At 46.5% G+C, this 20,050-nt stretch overlaps 1 long non-coding RNA gene across 4 annotated transcripts; it reads left to right on the forward strand.

Annotated features, from left to right (window-relative positions):
• The first annotated feature begins 427 nt into the window (after positions 1-427).
• LOC149122088 (uncharacterized) lies at positions 428-8,765 on the forward strand. Of its 4 annotated transcripts, none has more exons than XR_016221744.1 (3): positions 428-763; positions 7,573-7,671; positions 8,144-8,765. It is a non-coding gene; the product is annotated as an uncharacterized LOC149122088 (long non-coding RNA). The 4 variants fall into 4 exon arrangements; XR_016221748.1 differs by lacking the exon at positions 428-763 and adding an exon at positions 2,948-3,080; XR_016221745.1 differs by lacking the exon at positions 428-763 and adding an exon at positions 3,930-4,125.
• Positions 8,766-20,050: the final 11,285 nt, after the last annotated feature.

The raw sequence follows: 20,050 nt of genomic DNA on the forward strand, positions 1-20,050 counted from the left end.
AAACACAAGAAGGGTATGAGTCGATCAGGGAATGATTACATTCTATAGAAGAGTAAATATTTCTGTTGTGAAATGTGTCACTTATTGTTCCTTTATTTTTTATTCAATGCAACTTTGCAGATTTCTTCTTTCAATTCCAGAACATTTTTCTTGATTACCTCTAATCCTCAAGTGTGTAGAACAATGAGTGATACCAAGTTAGTTCTTCTTGAAGCATCTAAAGAAAATGACTATTTTTCAAGATAATTCTGAGAAGTGCAGGGAGATCATTCATCTCCTTTCTGTCTTATTGGTCCCTTGTTCCTGGCAGAAAACCAAAGGCCCCTGCTCTGTTCTGAATGTGCACCCCCCACACACAAGTTCCTCTCATGCTTACCATGTTGGAAGTTAATTGCTGATGTTGTAGTGTGAAGAGGTGGGCCCTTAGGGTGTGGTTAAATCCTGACAGTGAGGCCCTCACAGATGATGGACCTCAGGGGTGGAGGGAGTAGGTGCTGCCTCCCCCCCCCGCCTGAGGGCACAGCAGTGAGGCATTGTCCTGCAAACCCATGGCAGCCCTCACTGGACACACCAAACCTGCGCTGCCCTCACCGGTGCTCACCATGCTCCAGCACTGTAAGGAGTGAATTTCTATTTTTTGTGAATCACCCACCCTCAGGCATTTTATTACACCAGCACAAGCAGACGAAGCTGTCCTTGGTTCTCTAAGTTGGAAGGGGTACAGGAAGAAGCTTCAGAGCCTTGACTTTCTCCAGAGAAACAGGTAGGTTCTTCTTCACTCCCTGCTGCCAAGGCGGTAAAAGGGAAAGCTCTTCCAATTAACTGTGATTGAGAAATCTGTTCTTTTGCTTTCTGTAGATACGTTGTAATGCATGTTTAAAAACTAGTTATTTAAAAGTAAAAACCAAGGCATACTAGAGTTCTTGTTTCTATTATTTCAAAGTGTAGCAGCGTCTGTGCTGTGGTGTAGCAGCACCTCCTGTAGCGTCAGCATCCCACATGGGCACCGGTTTGAGTCCTGGCTGCTCAACCTCCAATTGATTTCCTTGCTAATGTATCTGGGAAAGCAGCAAAAGATGGCCCAAGTTCTTGGACCCCTGCCACCCACATGGGAGACCTGGATGAAGCTCCTGGGTCCTGGCTTCTGACTGCCCCAGCTCCGGCCTTTGCAGCTGTTTGGGGAGTGAATAAGTGGATGGAAGACCCCTCTCTCTCTGTCTCTCTTTCTGTCTCTCTAACTTTGCCCTTCAAGTAAATAAATAAATCTGTAAAAAAATAAAAAAATGCGTCATACACCATAATCTCTCAGTTGATAAGGAAAAAAAAGAGCACTTGATTTGTAATATTAAAACACATTTCATTTTCTCCTAAGTAGCAAACATATGAGGGCACTTCAAAAACTTTATGCAGGGGCCAGCACTGTGATGTATTGGGCTAAGCCTCTGCCTGCTGTGCCAGCATTCCATATGGGTGCTCATTCATGTCCCAGCTGTTCCTCTTCTGATACAGCTCTCTGCTGATGGCCTGGGAAAGCAGTTGAAGACAGCCTAAATGCTTGAGTGGTCAGAAATCTGTGGGTGATCAGAGCCTGTCACTCTAGGCCTCTGCCTCACAGGCAACAGTTGATGATTTGGGGAGAGAGAGCTCCAACAGTGAAATGACAGTGAAATTGCAGACAACACAGCAATGCCTGGTCAGCCACCCCCCAAATACCCATAGGATGAACACAGATGACCTCAAGGTAGTAACCCACGTGAGGTCATCCCATCCACACCCAGTGAGAATCCCTATGTTTGTGGCAGTCCCCAGGCACCCCAGGCTCTCAGGCAGCCACTAGACCCCATCCCACCTGCATGTTTGCCATTAATATAGGAGCAGACACAGAATTCAGACCCTGGATTCCAACACCTGTAGAAAGGCTTCTGCTAACCAAGGGCTGAGGATATGCTTGTGTCTTTCCAGAGAATGCAGGACAGCCCATTTGGGTACCAGCCAGAAACATCAAGCCTGCAACTGACAGTCAACCAGAACCAGCTGAACAACACTGAGAGCCCATCTTGTTAGCAGACGCACCTGCCCTATCATCCTACCCTGAGGAACTGCCCACAGCCACATCCATTACTGGTTTATATTCCACTAGCTCTGGTCAACCACTCCAATGGCCCACAGCCTGTGTGTGGTCATGCCATTCCTGATGACCATTGTTCCTCATTCCTACCCCTTCTGAGCAAGCACTCCTGTGGTCTCCCATTTTGAGTGCTGGTTAGTCAACAATGGGTAAGATCCCCTGGGGGACAACCTAAGACAGGCACAGCTGTGTACGGATGCCACAAGGAAATGGGGTCAACAATGATATGGCCAAGAATCATGCCTCCCATTGCTCAAAAATAAATGAAAAGGGGGAAATGTGGTGGAATGAGAAGGCTATGCCAAGATGGTTGCTGGCAAGTGAGCATCAGTTACTCAGGAACGGCTTTGAAGCCCACCTGGCAGTGGAGCCTGTCTAGCAACAGGCTGTGATTGGATAGTTTCAGATACTGCCTTGCAACAGGTTGTGATTGGTTAGGGCATAAACTGCCCCTTGACTGGATTGGCAGCCTTGGCTATTTAAGCTGCTGTACCAACTGAAATAAATGAGTCTGCAGGCTGCTCACCTCTGGCCTGCTTTCACCCAGCTCCCGGGGTCTGTGTGGTGACTCCGTGCCTCTTGCCCCCACCATGTTCCTCCTCTCAGAACGAATCCACAGCAACACCTTCCTACTGTTTACATGTCTCAATTGGACATAACTGTGCTTGAAATCAAACCCTTCCTTGATAAGGTGTTAAATGGAAGAATCTATGAGGAGAAAACTGAGAAGAAATTTGGGGAAATATCTAGCAAGCTAATGCTCTGGTTTTATTTTACTTTGTAAGATTTATTTTCTTTATTTGAAAGAGTGCAATGGAGGTCGGGAGAGACAGAGGAAGAGATCTCCCATCCACTGATTCACTCCCTAAATGGCTACAATGGCAGGGGCTGTACGAGGCCAGAGCCAGGAACTCAGAAACAGAGCTTCATCTGGGTCTCACATCAGCAGCAGGTACCCAAACACTTGGGCCATCTTCTGCCTTCCCACGGGCATTAGTAGGAAGCTGGATTGGAAGTGGAGCAGCTGGGTCATGAACTGGCACTCTGATATGGGATGCCTGTGTTGCAAGTGGTGGCTTATCCCACTACACCACAATGCCAGCCCTCAACTAATGTTCTGTTAAGGGCAAGGTTTTCCTTTCTGAAAATTGACTGAACTTGGATTTTATGTAGGATATATTATACTGAAATCTGAGTAATGGTCTCCAAAGATGATCAGGCCCTAATAGTTGGAACCTGTGAAGGCAGTCTTACATGGAAGAGGGAAATTCACACGTGTGATTGAATTAAGGGTCAGGTGTTGGGAGGATTGTCCTGGATGTTCCTGGTGGGTCTTTGGAAGAGAAAGGTAGAAGGAAACTCTACAACAGAGGAGGAGAAAACAATGCCATGTCAGAACAGAGATTGGAGTGGTGCATTTTGAAGGTAGAAGTTAGGGCCCAAACAAAGAAATACATGTGACACTTAGGAGGAGCAGCAAAAGGCATTAGAGAGCGTGTGGCCTCACCAGCACCTTGACTTCAATCCAGTGAGACTCACTTCAGACTTCTGGTCTCTAGAACTGTAAGATAATACATTGCTGCTGCGTTAAGCTACCAAATATATGCTGATTTCTTACAGCAGCCGTAGGAAGCTAATACTGATAGTACCTGGAAAAATTGTTGTAGTTTCTGAATTGCCCTACATATTGGAAGACTCTGCTCTGAAAAAAAAATCCACAAAATTTTGTTCAATGTGTAACATTTGGTTTATTAGATTTTTATTTTATTTTTTTTGAGAGGCACATAGAAAAAGAGAAATCTTCTATCAGCTGGTTGACTCCCTAAATGTCCACAAGGTGCTTGCTGAGCAAGACTTAAAGTCAGGAGCCAAGAACTCAACCCTGGTCCCCCATGGGTGGCAGGATATACACTTCTTTAAGCCATCACTACTGCTTCCCAGGGTCTCTATTTACAGGAAGCTGGAGTCAGGTGCTGAGGTCTGGGAATCCACCACAGGTATGTGATTGGAACCCCAGGTATGCTAACCCCTAGCCAAACACCAACCCCATTGAGTTTCTGTAGACCTAAATGTGCCCAAGCACTATTCATTTGTGGAAATTATTTGGGATGAAGACTAGGAATGAAACCTTTCAGTTTGTTAAGGATTGAACTGTGGCTGCCTCGAGGTTGTTGATGTTTTAACCTGGAGTGGCTGTGAATACAACCCTAATTGTAGTGGGGTCTAGTTAGATTATATAATTAAGATGATGCCACAGAGTGGGCTCTAGTCCAACTGTATTGGCATCTTTAGAAAAGGGGGATTTTTGGATATGGAGGCAGACACATACAGGGGAGGATGAGACAAAGACACAGGATGACAATGTCTGCAGATGGAGAGCACCTGAGGCTGCCCGAGCTAGGAGAGGGGCAAAGAACAAGTTCCCCTCACAGCTCTCAAGGAACCAGCCCTGCAGGCACCTTGCTCTCCACCTGAGCCTCCAGAACTGGGATAGCTCACATTACACCCCTGATGCTCCAGCCCGTGGTCTGTGGGACTTTATTTGGGGAACCCTAGGAAGTGAGTACACAGCTATCACCAAGGTTTTGGGCATTGCTGCTTTTTTTTTTTTTTTAAACAAAACTGTCCCATGTGCTACTGCATTCTCATGCCCTCTCATTCATTACTTCTATAGGCTACAGTCAAGCCTTCCCACTAGGAGTTGTTTAAATCAGGTTTTGTTTTATTTTTTTGAGTTTACATTTAAATTTCAAATGGATGAATTTCTAGGTAGCTAATTCTGTGTTTACATTGGCAAGCTGCCTTACTAACAAATCTGAGTAACTCTCTGTCCCTTGCTATGCTTCTATCTTTTGTTCTTTCTCAGCTACAATCATAAAGCCCACATTTCATGGAACATGGCGTGGACAGGATTGCTTATAACCTAAATGGATTGGGATGGCCTTGAGCTTCCAGGACCCAAGGAGAGCAGAGTTCTGCAGATAATCTGGAGATCAGGAAAGACTGGGTAGGGAGTGGGAAAGTTCTTCACCCCACCCCCAGTTCCCATTCATCTGTAAATGAGTCCAGAGGCCAGAACCCAAGTGTGCTTTTCCACTTTAAGTGGCTGAGGGCTCTCTGGACTCAGGTTGAATCTGCTGGCCCACTGAGCATTAATGTTCTTTCTGTGGCTTAAGCATAAAAATGCAAACCAAAGATTTCACTCCTTGGAGAGCTTGAATACAGCTGCTTGCATAGTAGCTGAAGGGATGCAGACATCCCCAGGGTTCCTGATAGGGACTTCTCTTTGGGTTATGCATCTTGAGTCTGTTCACATGCCATTTCCTCATCAGACACCTACCTTCTAGGGAACTGGGCAGGGCAAGAGAGTGGGTGTGAAAGCACAGTGCTCAGATCTGTTTCCTCTCTGATCCGTGTTGAATGGAGTTGGGTCCCTGGACCACCAGTGAGGGTGGGGCTGCCTGCAAGGGCTGGCTTTCCTTTAGTCTTAGCTTGGAGAGTTTATATCTGACATGGGAGCTGGTGAAATGATCATGGATGCAGTGGAGCTGAGCTAGTGCATGAAGCAGAGGTGCTTCTTAATTTGGTTTCTCTGACTTGGAGAATTGTAGATCGGAATATTGTAAAGCTATTGCCACCAGTTTTAGTCACACCTATTGCTGAGAAGTGATATTTGGGGAGAGTTTCAAGAATAATTTGATGGGAATTTAGAACAGAGAAATATTCGCATCATCTTGCTGATTCTACTACTGCTCAGAAGTCAGAAAATCATAATAGCTAATCATTTTCTAAGAGTTTACTGTGTGCAGATCCTATCCTATGCATTTTTTCCTTCAATAATTCATTTAATCCACAGAAAACCTTTTATGGTGGGTGAGAAATTGAGTGGAAGGTTCAAGTAATCACTGAGCCAGCACATCAGAAACAAACATGTTTTAACAACTTGGCAAATAGGAAAATGATGTTCACTTGGCTTTAAATACTGGGAACTGGTTTAGAATATGTTTAGAATATGCTGAGAAAGAAGCCTACAGAGAGTGCTCTCCCTGTCTGCTGGGGAGAATACTCCCTAGAAGTTCCTTCAGGACCTGAAACACTGTTACATGTTTCCCACACCTAGAATTCTGAGTGTGTGTGTTTGAATCTATTCATGATTAGTATTATAACAAGTTTGTTTTGCTGTTTATATGTTTTTATATGGAACCTCTTTGTGTAAATAGGATGATTGGTTGATTGAATAGTTCATTATTTGTTGATTGAACACACCTGCTGTGTACCAGACCCTGGGCTAGTCGCTGAGGACACACAGAGAACAAGATACCCATGTTATTTGCACTAAAAATATTTATGATCTAGCTCAATTTTTACTGTGCCTCCTACAATATTGAGGCAAAAACCAACATTTAAATTACCCATAAAAAACTAAGAGGGAAAGGTGGGAATATAGGAAAAACAGAATCCTTTAGGTGAAGGGGCTCCCTAAACCCCAGAAGAAGGGTCGGGTTTGCATCCCAGTGGGTTAAGCCACCACTGGGAATGCCCACATCCTATATCAGAGTGCCAGTGGAAGTCCAGGCTACTCCACTTCTAATCCAGTTCCCTAATAATCCTTGGAAAGCAGTAGATGATAGCCAAAGTAACATGGGTCTCTGCCACCCAAGTGGGAGATCTGGATGGAATTCCTGGCTCCTGGCTCAGCCAGGCCTAGCACTGGCTATTGTAGCTACTGAAAAATTGAACCAGGCCAGCACCACAGCTCACTAGGCTAATCCTCCACCTGCAGTGCTGGTACTCCGGGTTCTAGTCCCAGTTGTGGTGCTGGTTCTGTCCCAGTTGTTCCTTTTCCAGTCCAGCTCTCTGCTGTGGCCCAAGTGCTTGGGCCCTGCACCTGCATGGGAGACCAGAAGGAAGCACCTGGCTCCTGGCTTTGGATTGGCACAGCCCACCGGCTGTAGCAGCCATTTGGGGGGGGGGGTGGTGAACCAACAGAAGGAAGACCTTTCTCCCTGTCTCTCTCTCTCACTGTCTAACTCTGCCTGTCAAAAAAAAAAAAAAAGTGAAGCAGCAGATGGAAGATCTCTCTCTCCACCCCTACCCTCTCTTTCTGGCATTCTGCCTTTCAAACAAACAAATATTACAAAACAAACACAGAATCAGGACAAGGGGCTAACCTTGGTCTGTGCCAGTCTCAACTGTTCTTTCTTCTATTTCCTTCTCCCTCTTCAGCAGAATGAACAGATGCCAGTAGCCCCCAGTTAGCTTGGCTGGAGGAATTCCCTAAAATCTGTACACTGTGGGGAGCAGAGGCTGTGCCTGTCCATTGGTCACACACTTCATCCTCAGCTGTAACCATTTGTTTGCATGAATGCATGGGGTGATTTGTCTTTGTATTTTTAAATTTTTTTAAAAATGATTTTGTCTCTGTCCTCCATTGAAATAAAAAGGTCAACCAAGGATCATGAACAAATCGTGCCTGGGGTGGTGGAGAGAAAGCAAAGGGAGAGGGAGTGCTTTGTCTGTGGATCAGCCAGTTTATGGCAGAGGTAAAAAAGATTGTGTTTCAAGCCAAGTTTTGTGCATTTGTCAATAAAACCAGGCTTGGAAAGGGCAGAAATCAGCCCCACTTGTCACAAAGTCCCCCATGGGTAAGAGTCCATCCCTAGCAGAGGGGCTTGCATATGGTGGTGGTCTTCATCCTAATAATAGTCCTGCTCTGGCCACCTGGAGCTGGGCCTCAGCAGACTCGGTGGTGAGGACTTAAATACAAGGTATGGCCCCAGGATGCTGCAGTATGCAAGTGAGGAGTGCACAAGGACAGGAGGGATTTGATGTAGGATGCATTGGTGAGCAGGCTGCTTTTACAGGCTAGTGGGGAAGTCAGAGTTTCCCAGAAAGTGTGTGGAAACTTTCACATTAGTTTTCTTAGGGACGTGGGGAGCTTACAGCTGGGCACTGCCAGGAATTTGTAGTTCAATAGTTTAATTCTCTCTCTCTCTCTTTTTTTTAAATTCTCAGAGTGGTTGGGAACAGTGATTATTGTGAGATCAGCATCTTTGTATACAGACATGCTTCAAACATAGAGCAAGTGAACTTCACGACGCAGCAGCCTCCCTTGGTTATGGAGAGCCTGGACTGTGTTTAGGCCCTGACAATGCTCTGCAGGGCTAAGCAAGGCCCTTGCAGCTCAAGGATGGAGGTCAGGAGCAGCAAAAGCAGAATGTTCCCTTCAGCCATTAGGACCCAATGGGGCCTCCAGATTCTCTCAGGCTTCACCTTGTGCAGTGAAGTAAAAAGAAAAGACTGAAATGAACTGGGAAGAAGAAAGAGGACTCATTGGGTGTGAAGACAGTTGTGGAAGATGGAATTCTGTTTGGTCTAGCAGGTGAAGAAAGAGGTGCGATTGAGACTTGATGTGTCCAGGGCTCCATGACTTGGGGGCTGCGTGATCTACTTTTGTAAAGATGTTGTTGCAACACTGCTTATACTGCAAGATACAACAGCATCCCTGATTGTCAAATAGGCCACATCCTAGGTGGGAGGGTATGCGCTCAACAGGGCACATGTGGGAAGCTCTTTCCCCAACCTCTCCCACACTTTTAATATTTTCCCAAATTGCTTGATGTCAACCATGCTGTAATTTAATCTTCTTGAAATTAGCATGTTTCACTTTGTTTTCTTTGCTCACTATTTTGAAGACAGGCTGGTTAAAACCTTCCCACTCACAAAATCGCTAGTCAAAATATTTTAGGAAGGAAGCACAAACATTCATTGTTTGCCTTATTAAAAATTAACACAGGCAGATAGAGAAAGACTACAACATGTGTGCTTGTCTCAGTCCTACTTGTGGTCTGTCCCTGTCCTCATCTGGCACATGAGGTCTCAACTCAATATTCTAACCCCACAAGGTTGCAGGAATACAGGAATGAGACTGAGGTTAAAATATCTTAGGGTCACACCAGGGAAGGAAGTGGAGTCAGAGCTGGAGCTGGAGATGTTTGGGTCAGACTCATGTTGCCCCTGAAGCACTGTAATAGGGCAAGAAGAAGGTGTCTGTGTTTCTTGTGCATAACATAGTGAGAAAACTTGCCTGCTCTGAACTCCAAGCAGCACTTCCCAAAGAGAGCAGAAACTGTTTTTGCATTTCTGGATACTCTGCCCTCCAGATATTTTTGAGTCTCTTGCCTATGAACTCCCTTGGATTCTTTAAGTCAGTCAGGCATCCGTGTCTGTGAGTGCTTTTTGAGTCGTTCCCCTGTGCCAGATGCTCTCTTGGGTGGTGTAATAGAGAGAATAACTTGCCTCCTGCCCTCTTCAAGGCCGCGGTCTTGTGGGGATGTGCTCCATAAGAATCTTTGGCAGTAGGGGAAGTCCTCTGATGAGGCCAGTGCCCAGTGTTCTGGGGGTCCATGGGCGGGGCACCTGGTGGCCTAAATTATTCAGACACCTATGTTTGGGAGCACAGCTGTCATCCTTATCTCTAACAGTTTTCCACTCCAGGGACAAAAAGCCCTAGGATGGGGGAAAGCCTGGTGGAAAACAAACCTTCTTTCTCTAGCCAGGGTTGGGCAAGCTGCCTCGGGTCGCTCCTCACTTAAAACAGCACAGTCTCAAAAGTGGGTCACAGCTGAGAGCCGTGAAGTAAAACGTTTTGTAGGGAGATCAATCATGAGAAAAAACAAGTGGTCCTTATGGTTTCACTGTAACCTACAAATTTTGATCAGAGTGGCCGTTCTCCATTTTATTTTTCATTATCTGAAGACAGCATTTAAAATAATATTTTTTTTCAGAAGCAGAGTGATGGGGATAAAAGTAAGGGGAAGTGTGGGGTAGTGGAAAGATTATCCATTTGCTGGTTCACTTCTCAAATGCATGCAACCTCCAAGGCTGGGCTGGGCCAAGCCAAAGCCAGGAACCAGGCACTCCATCCAGGTCTCCCACTTGGGTTGCAGGTGTCCAATTACTTAAGCTATCACGTGCCGCTTTCTAGGGTGTACATTAGCAGGACGCTGGATCAGAGTGGGGCTTGATCTTAGGCCCTCTGATATGTGAAATAGGCATCCCAAGTAGCAGTTTAACCCTGGGTTAACCCACTGTGCCACAGTGCCAACCTCAAGGACAACATTGTTTTTAGGTGCAGTGTTATGTCAGGCATCTCAGTAGTTTGACAGACTTTGTATCACTTAATCCTCCTAACAGGGCTCTAATTGGGTTTTAACATGTTTCCACATTGCAAAGAACCTGAGACAGAGAGCAATTTGTTGACTTACTTAAGGTCACACTGCTTACCAACTTCTCAACTGAGGGGTGGAAGAGTGTGCAGGATCTCATGGGGCCAAGAGCAGGGTGAAACCTAAGACAAGCCAGAACCCACTGAAATTGACTGCAAACTGTATTCCCTACAAACACCAAGGAGGGACTGTGCTGCCATGGGTTGTAGTTGTTGAGCAAAGAGTATGATGCAGTTGTTATGAGCATAATAGCAGGATCCCTAGAGTGTAGGGAGAGGTGGCAAGAAGATGTGGAGACTTGATCCCACAAAGTCTGCTTCCATCAGAGAGATACAGACTCGGGCTTGCCCTTCTGCTGGGTCAGCAGGATGGGGAGTTCAATGAAACTCAACAGGACAAGGGGGCTTGGCCAAATATTCAGAACAGGGAGTCAATACCAGGGTACAAACCTGGGGTGTCTGGTCCTTCTGTCTGCCACAGGCCCACTAGAAATGAATCTAGCTCACCTGTTCACAGTGAGGAGTCTCTAAACAGATAGTCATGCCTACCCAGAAATTCATTTTAATCTTTTAGATGTGAAGCCAACTTGAACTTTCCATTCTGACGTGGAAGCAGGCTGGGGCAGATAACAGGTGCTGGGGCCTGAACTGTTGTGAGGCAGAGCTCAGCATCCCCTTGCAGGCAATGACCTTGGCTGGCCACTGCTTGATGGTTCGGATCCCTTGTGGCACAGTCTCCCATGGCAGGGGCTCTCCCTCTCTCAGACCCTCTGCTTTACCAAAGCCATGGCCTCAGAGCCCCTCTGGGTTCCTCACGGTGAGCCAGAAAACAAATTTGCAGCTGGCTGTTTTATACCCTGTTGAGCTCCCCGACAAGTCTGCTCTACATCTCTAATCAATAGGCTGAGCTGCAGCACCACTTCCCAGCTGTGGTGGACCATGGGCTATGAAAGGCTCACTCCAAGACTTGGAGTCTGTCACTCAGGTGTAACCACATAGACCTAAAAATCAGGGAAAGACACTGAGACACAATGAGAAACAGGGGCTGTGTGCCTGCCTGAACCCCAAGGCTCTAGTTCTCTGCCTGCTCTGCCCCACCTTTGTGTGGACACCAGGGAGGACCCCACAGACCCTAGTCCAGGGACATGCTGGACCTCCCGGCATTGCAGGGATGTCCCTGTGCCAAGCAGGGAATGCGCTCTAAGACTGCCTTGGAGAACTGGCCCCTCTGTCATTGGCTTGCGTTGTCTTCAGATGAAATTCCTCTCTCTAGTCGTAGCTTCTCTCCATGCTCCTCTCTGCAGCAGAGTCCCAAATACTCACTCACCCTGTGTGTGTCCTTCAGGCCCCCACTGCCATTGCTCACATTGTCCTGGGCTTAGAAGGCCTACACATTGCCATTTCTTGAAATTGCCCTTCCTTCAGAAAGCAGCCTTCACAATAAAACTTTCTTCTATGCCTCCCAGGAGACCAGGAACTTATTGTCTTTCCTGCTCATAAATCTCTGCAATAAACTTTTATTATGCCCCTTCTGAGAGTTGGCTTTTTTTTCCCTCTAGGAGTCTCCTTAGATCAAGAGCTCCTGGAGGGCAGGGGCAACACTGATTTATTCTGCGTCCTGCCCAGGGCACTCATGGTGGTGTCCCCACACAGAAGGACCCAGTAGGTGTCTCAAGGCTGCAATGATAACCTACAGTCTGTTCTTCTCAAGCAGCTTCCCAGGCTGCAGCCAGGGCATGGGGCAAGGTCACACACGCTTGGTGTGATCTCTCACTGGTTTCATGATAGTGATCCCCCAAAACCTTCTATTTCCTCATGTGGAAGGTAGGATTATAATTACTTGATGACAGATAAGGGCAGAATCTAGATGTCCACCTACTTGATCCCAGTCCCCATATACTCCTCACTTGGACAAAAGAGCATAGGAAGGACCTATGTACCATAGGGGAAAACCCAGGATACAGTGTGCACTTTTTTTTAAGATTTATTTATTTGAAGGAGTTACAGAGAGAGAGAGGCGAGAGAGAGAGAGAGAGAGAGAGAGAGAGAGAGGTCTTCCCTCCACTGGTTCACTCTCCAAATGGCCACAAAGGCCAGAGCTGGGCCAATCCAAAGCCAGGAGCCAGGAGCCTCCTCTGGGTCTCCCTCATGGGTGCAGGGGCCCAAGGGCTTGGGCTGTCTTCTACTGCTTTCCCAGGCCATAGCAGACAGCTGGATCAGAAGTGGAGCAGCTGGGACTCAAATCAGCACCCATATGGGATGCTGGCACTGCAACACTTGCTATGCCACAGTGCTGGCCCCAGGAACACAGAATTTCATGAGCTTGCTGATCAACAAGGAATTCCGCTGGTCCCTCTACTCTGTTTATATTGAGCCTCATTTGTGTGCTTTGCCCTGATGCTAACCTCAATACTTTAACCATCTATGTAGTATTCTGCTGTATGATTAAACTTTGATTTAGTCAGTTCATCACTTATTAAGATGGCCCAACCACTGGGGCCATCTTCTACTGCTTTCCTAGGTTGTAGCAGAGAGCTGGATTGGAAGTGGAGCAGCCAGGACTCAAAATGGTGCCTATAAGGGATGTCGGCACTGCAAATGGCAGCTTTACCTGCTACACCAGCCCCTTTGGGCTTCTTGCAGGGGTTACACTTCCAGGTGCCTCTGTGGGTCCTACATATGGACTGAGCAGGGGAACTGTCCTCTCTGTCCAAAATCAACAGTTAGAGGCAGCCTTTAGAGGTTTATTGTAAAAGGTTTTTTTCTTCAAAGTCTCTTGACTCCCCCTGGTCTTACCAAGACAAGGTGGGAGACTGTCACAGGTTCTACCTTGCTTACTGGAGTCAGGAAACAAGACCCCTCTCTCCCCCACCAAAGGAGGCTTTTCTGAGTCTGGTTTTGTTAATGCACCATTCAGTTTCTCCACCAGGTTTCCTTTCCTGTTGGACCAGCCTATTTCACTAATTCCATCTTCCTGAGTGTGCTCTTTTATCTTCCACACACTTCAGAGTTCCTCCATGCTAGTGAAATATTATGCATGCAGCTGTTTTGGGGGATTCCCCTCTTTGTAAACCCATTATTTGAATAACCTCATGGCCTAAATTAGGCAGAAACAGAGTGGAAACATTGTATACTGATGTTGGTATCAGAATTTTCCTTCTACCTTGGGAACCATTTTCTTCTGAGCATCAGTCATAAGATAGAGATGATCTTACCTACCCCAGAGGGCTGTTGAACATCAGATACCATGGAGTGTGTTCAGATCCTGCCACAGAGCCAGAGTTTGGCTCAATGGGTTAAGCTGCCTCCTACATCAGAGTGCCTGGGATGGAATCCTGTTTCAGCTCCCAGTCCAGCTTCCTGCTAATGTGCCTGGGAGGTAATTAATGATTCAAAGACTTGAGTCCTTCCCAGCTATGTGGGAGACCTGGATGGATTCCTATCTCCTTGATTTGGCCTGTCCCAGGCTCAGCTCTTGTGGACCTTTGGACAGTGAACCAATGAATGGAAAATCTCAATTCTCTCTCTCCCTCTCCTTCCCTTTCTCCCCCTATCTCTCCCCCTCCCTCTCTCCCCCTTTCACTGTGCCTTTCAAATAAATGATGGCTTAAAAATCCTATCACAGTAATTGGTTTAAAATAGGTCTTTGGTACATGTTGGTACATTTTTAATTCTCTCTTGAAGGTTAATTCAACAAGATGCTTTCTCCATTTGACTACCTGAAACATTTCCTAGGAGGGAAAACGGAATTCAGGCTTGGCCAACACTAAGTTTATTACCTCATCACTTTCTGTGAGCAAGAGAACAGTGTCAAGTGCAGTGCAGTTATTGAGAATGTGGGTTCTGGAGTCAGTTCTCCATAGCTGTGTTTCTGAATCTGCACAGATGTACATCCATGGTCCAGATGCCAAGCTTCTCCCTCATCCACTTGCCTGTGGACATAATATTGCGGTGGTCATAATAGTATTCAGACTGGTGCCGTGGCTCAATAGGCTAATCCTCTGCCTGCAGCACTGGCACCCCAGGTTCTAGTTCTGGTCGGGGTGCCGGATTCTGTCCCGGTTGCCCCTCTTCCAGGCCAGCTCTCTGCTGTGGCCAAGAGTGCAGTGGAGGATGGCCCAAGTATTTGGGCCCTGCATCCACAAGGGAGACAAAGAGAAACACCTGGCTCCTGGCTTTGGATCAGCGTGGTGCACCAGCCACAGCGCACCGGCTGCAACAGCCATTGGGGGGTGAATCAATGGCAAAAGGAAGACCTTTCTCTCTGTCTCTATCACTGTCCACTCTGCCTAACAAATTTTTTTTAAAAAATTTTAAAAAAAATAGTATTCAGTCCACATAACTCTGCAGATTAAAGAAGAACATGTGTGTGAAATGGGGGTATAGATTTGATACTACACAATAAGTGCTGCAAACTACTTATATGTTCAAGAGTCTAGAAATTACTGACAAGAATCCAGATTGGTTTGGATCAGATTGACATATTAAATCAAGGTGATAATACTTTATCTGGGGAAAATATTATTAGAGAGAAAATAAAGGAGTTTCCCTATTTAAGCTACATAAAACTTTAAAATTTAAACACCTAAGAATAATTGTGTGCTAATTACAGAGTTCAACCAATGGTACTAGAACACAAAAAATACTAAAATGCATAAAGTATTACATTGTACATCAACAGTCAGGACAAGAGCTGATCAAGTCACTGTTTCTCATAGTGTCCATTTCACTTCAACAAGTTTCCCCTTTGGTGCTCAGTTAGTTGTCGCCAATCAGGGAGAACATATGATATCTGTCCCTTTGGGACTGGCTTAATTCACTTAGCATGTTTTCCAAATTCCTCCATCTTGTTGCAAATGACCAGGTTTCATTGTTTTTGACTGCTGTATAGTATTCTATAGAGTACATGTCCCATAATTTCTATAACTTAATATGTTATCCCTCTTAGTATTTTTTTTGTTTGTTCTACTTAATACTTTTGGTTGAATACTGTAATCAATACACAGTTATTCTTAAGTGCTGAAACTTAACTAAAAAGTGATTGCTGTTTGTGGGGAGCAACTCGGACTAGACTAAGTTACTGGAATTAAGACTTATTCTATGCATCTGCTCTCCCACAATATGGCACTGGGAGAGGAGCAAACAGCTTCTACCCAGCTGCCTGTCACCAACTTGACAAGCTGCAGGAGCTGATCTTGCTCCTGATTGGAGGAGAGCAGCATACTCGGCGTGTGGGTAGCAGAGTTGGGATTGGTGGAAGAGGACTATAAAGGAGGAGAGAGACAACATGCACCAGGAACATCTGAAGGAACACCTGTGCAGCCCCCGAGAGAGCCGGCCGGCGGTGTGCCGCTCCCCCGTGGAAGTGGGGAAAGTGGCTAGGGGGAACCACCCTTCCACGGAGGTAGAAGGGACGGTAGCCAACCCAGGAAGAACCAGCAGCAAACCCGGGGAGGGCCGAGCAGACAAAAGAACAGCGCAGGGTCCTGTGCCATTCCTCCACAAAGAGGGGGAGCGACATAATGGTGCCATGACTCGGATAGGAAACTTAGGAGAGAAGAAACGGGAAGAAGTGGGAAAATACCGGAGAGAGAGACTAGCAAAGAGCCTAGGGGAAAGCCGGACGGAAAAGGTGCCAGAAGAAGCTATTGAAAGCCTAGGCATAGACTCGGATATGGACTGTGGGAAAGAAGTTAGGATTGAAAGCGAAAGTGAAAGCTTTCATAGACTCAGATACGGACTACGGGGGGAAGCTGGGAGAAATCTCTAAGGTCGAAAGCGATAGTGAAAGCTAGAACAAACAGACTTGGATACGGACTGTGGGGGAGAAGCCAGGAGAAATGAGAGAGGAATATTGTTGGAAGAAAACTTAGGGAAACATACCGGGTAGAGAAAAATATTAGGGAAATTGAAGCTGCGGGGGCAGGCTGAGGCGGAAACGTAAGCTATGTTGGAATTCTTCTAGTCAGCCCGGGGAGCAAAAGGCGAAAAGCTAAACCAGAGGCAGAGACGCATAAGCCAGGTTGGAATCCGTCAGATTAGCCCGGGGAGCAAAAGACGGGAAGCCAAGCCGAAGGGCGCAGACGTGAGCTGGGTTGAATTCGCCAAGTTAGCCCGGGGAACTTGGACTGAATACCGGTGGCGGAAACGTGAGCTGTGCTGTGTGACTTGTGGAAGCTGCTGCGCGCAGAGAGAGTGCTCAGGGCACAAGTAGATAGGGAACCCGGGGCTAGCGCGAGGCCATGGTGCAGACACAAAGGGCGTGGAGCACGCAGAGCTGAGAAGCAGCCTCGGGGCGGGCACCAGGAAGCCGCAGGGATAAGAGAAACAGAAGTTTAGAAGTAAAATGAGAGAAATAGGAATGCTGGCAGAAAGAAGAAATAGGAGAAATAGGAATGCCCGGAGATAGAGAAATAGAGAAAAATAAGGCCTCCCCACACCACAGCAATGAGAGAGCTTGGATTCGGTCTGCCTGATTAGGGAGGTGGTGAGCACCTACGGGTGGCTAGCAGCTTATGCGCCGCAGGTCACCGAAGACAGGCACGAATTAACATCAATAAGTCTCCCCACAATACCGCAATGAGAAGGCTTGGATTCGGTCTGCCTGATTAGTAAGGCGATAAGCACCAGCAGGCAGCTCGACCAGAGTATGAGCTGCAGGTCACCGAAGATAGGCATGAATCAACACCAATAAGTCTCCCCCACAATACGGCAATGAGAAGGCTTGGATTCGGTTTGCCTGATTGCTAGGACTTCTAAGCACCTGCAGGCAGTTCTAGCAGAGCAGAGCATGCACTGCAGGGCACCGAACTCAGGCACACATCAGCGCCTAAAAACTTCCTCACAACATGGTGAAGAGAGGACCCGGATTCAGTTTGCCTGATTGATAGGGCTTATAAGCACCTGTGGGCAACTCTAGCAAGCAGAGCAGAGTGTGTGCCGCGGGGCACCGAAGACAGGCGTGTATCAACGCCAAAAATAAAAAGAAATGGGGGATCTGTGGGGAGCAACTCGGACTAGACTAAGTTACTGGAATTAAGACTTATTCTATGCATCTGCTCTCCCACAATATGGCGCTGGGAGAGGAGCAAACAGCTTCTACCCAGCTGCCTGTCACCAACTTGACAAGCTGCAGAAGCTGATCTTGCTCCTGATTGGAGGAGAGCAGCGTACTCGGTGTGTGGGTAGCAGAGTTGGGATTGGTGGAAGAGGACTATAAAGGAGGAGAGAGACAACATGCACCAGGAACATCTGAAGGAACACCTGTGCAGCCCCCGAGAGAGCCGGCCGGCAGTGTGCCGCTCCCCCGTGGAAGTGGGGAAAGTGGCTAGGGGGAACCACCCTTCCACGGAGGTGGAAGGGACAGTAGCTAACCCGGGAAGAACCAGCAGCAAACCCGGGGAGGGCCGAGCAGACAAAAGAACAGCGCAGGGTCCTGTGTCATTCCTCCACGAAGAGGGGGAGTGACAGCTTTTAAATATAAGAGTGGGAATAAGAGAGGGAAGAGATGTGCAATTTGGGACATGCTCAAGCTAACTTACCTCAAACAGTAGAGTTAGAAACATACCAGGGGATTCCAATTCAATCCCATCAAGGTGGCATGTACCAATGCCATCTCACTAGTCCCAGTGATCAATTTCTGTTCACAATTGATCATAATGATAGGACTAAGAACCAAAGGGATCACATAAACAAGAATAGTGTCTGCAAATACTAGCTGATAGAATCAAAAAGGCAGAGAATGATCCAACATGGGAAGTGAGATACACAGCAGACCCATAGAATGGCAGATGTCCTAAACAGCACTCTGGCCTCAGAATGAGCCCTTAAGGCATGCGGACCCGGCTGAAAAGCCCATGAGAGTATTTCAGGCATGGAAAGCCAAGACACTCTGGGAAAAAAAAAAAAACTAAATGAAAGATCTCTGCGAGTGAGATCCCAGTGGAAAGAATGGGTCATCAAAGAAAGAGGTACCTTTCTCTGAAGGGAGGAGAGAACTTCCACTTTGACCATGGCCTTGTCTAAATATGATCAGAGTCAGTGAACTCAGGGGGCTTCCATAGGCTTGGTGTCTCATGACAAGAGCCTAGGGTGATTACTGATGGTGGTTACTGATGCCATAAACAAGAGTGTCAATTTGTTAAGTCAACAACAGGAGTCACTGTGCACTTACTCCTCATGTAGGATCTCTGTCCTTAGTGTGCTCTACATTGAGATTTAATGCTATAACTAGTACTCAAACAGTATTTTTCACTTTATGTTTCTGTGTGGGAGCAAACTGTTGAAATCTTTACTTAATGTATGCTAAACTGATCTTCTGTATATAAAGAGAATCAAAAATGAATCTTGATGTGAATGGAAGGGGAGAGGGAGTGGGAAAGTGGAGGGTTGGGGGTGGGAGGGACGTTATGGGGGGGAGCCATTGTAACCCATAAGCTGTACTTTGGAAATTTATATTCATTAAATAGAAGTTAAAAAAAATTTAAAAAAAAATTTTAAAAAAATTTGCCAATCTGATTCCCAGACTTGTATTTACTTTAAAAAGATAAACAATTTTTAAAAATTTGAAAGGCAGAGAGAGAGAGAAATGGCGCTCTCCCACGTATGTTTTTTCTTAATGCCCCAATAGCCCCCAGCAGCCATGGCTGGGCCAAATGGAATTCAGGAACTAGGAATTCAGTCCACATCTTCCACATGAGTGGCAGGGACCCAAGTACCTGATCCATTGTCTGCTGCATCCATGAGTGTAGATTAGCAGCAATCTAGAATCGGGCAGACATGGGACTTAAACCCAGGCACTCTAATAGGGGATGCAGGCATCCCGAGGGACATCTTCACTGCTACCCAAATGCCTGCCCCTTGCATCTCCTTGTTGATCATTTCCAGTTGTCTCCTTGATCTTCCCCAGCACCTTGTAGAGTGAGCTCATCAACTCAGTGAGACAGCTCCCTTCCCTTAGACAAAGGCAAGGCTTTCCTCACTTGCCATGGTGGCCCCTTTCCTGGGCTATGGGCCCTTCTTGTCCCCCTGTCTTTTGTTCTTCAGGTGCACAGAGGAGCACAGCTCATTACTCACACAGCATCCCAGTCATATATGTGCATGTGCATTTGCCTCCACACACAAGAGCACATGAATACTCAAGAAATGCATCCGCAGATAGCCATACAAACATATGCAAAGTCAGATGCACCATGATAAACATGAATACACACAGAGAAACAACATGTGCTAGATATGACAAGCAGTACTTGGCAACACTCTGCTTGCCAGCTGCCTGCTCTCACACCGATGAGCACATGAATACCATGCACACGTGTACTCCGTTCATGTGACTGTTCTTTGTGAGCATGGAGTACACACAGTGCAGATGGGTTGTCCTTCTTGTGCTAATCACATTCTTTGTATGAGGAGCTTTCTCTAGATCCCTAGATCAGCAGGACAATCCCGTATCCTATTACAATCTGCCAAGAAGAAATAGATACGTCTATTAGTCTGCTCTTTGCTTGTTTCATCATTGTGACAGCCTCTCCTCGGTCCATATCCATCAGTTCCCTACACCACCTGTCAGCCGAGTCTCCACCACTGAGCTGCAGGTTAATAGCTCTTTAATCTCTATTTAATTGGTCATTAATAATTCCAATAGTGCTTTCCTCTGTTAATTGATTAAAAAACACTTTCAGTGGAAGTGAATAATG

Source organism: Oryctolagus cuniculus, chromosome 15 (genome assembly GCF_051225735.1).
Source record: "Oryctolagus cuniculus isolate XC-2025 breed Fujian yellow rabbit chromosome 15, ASM5122573v1, whole genome shotgun sequence".
In the NCBI taxonomy this organism is placed as follows: Eukaryota; Metazoa; Chordata; class Mammalia; order Lagomorpha; family Leporidae; genus Oryctolagus; species Oryctolagus cuniculus.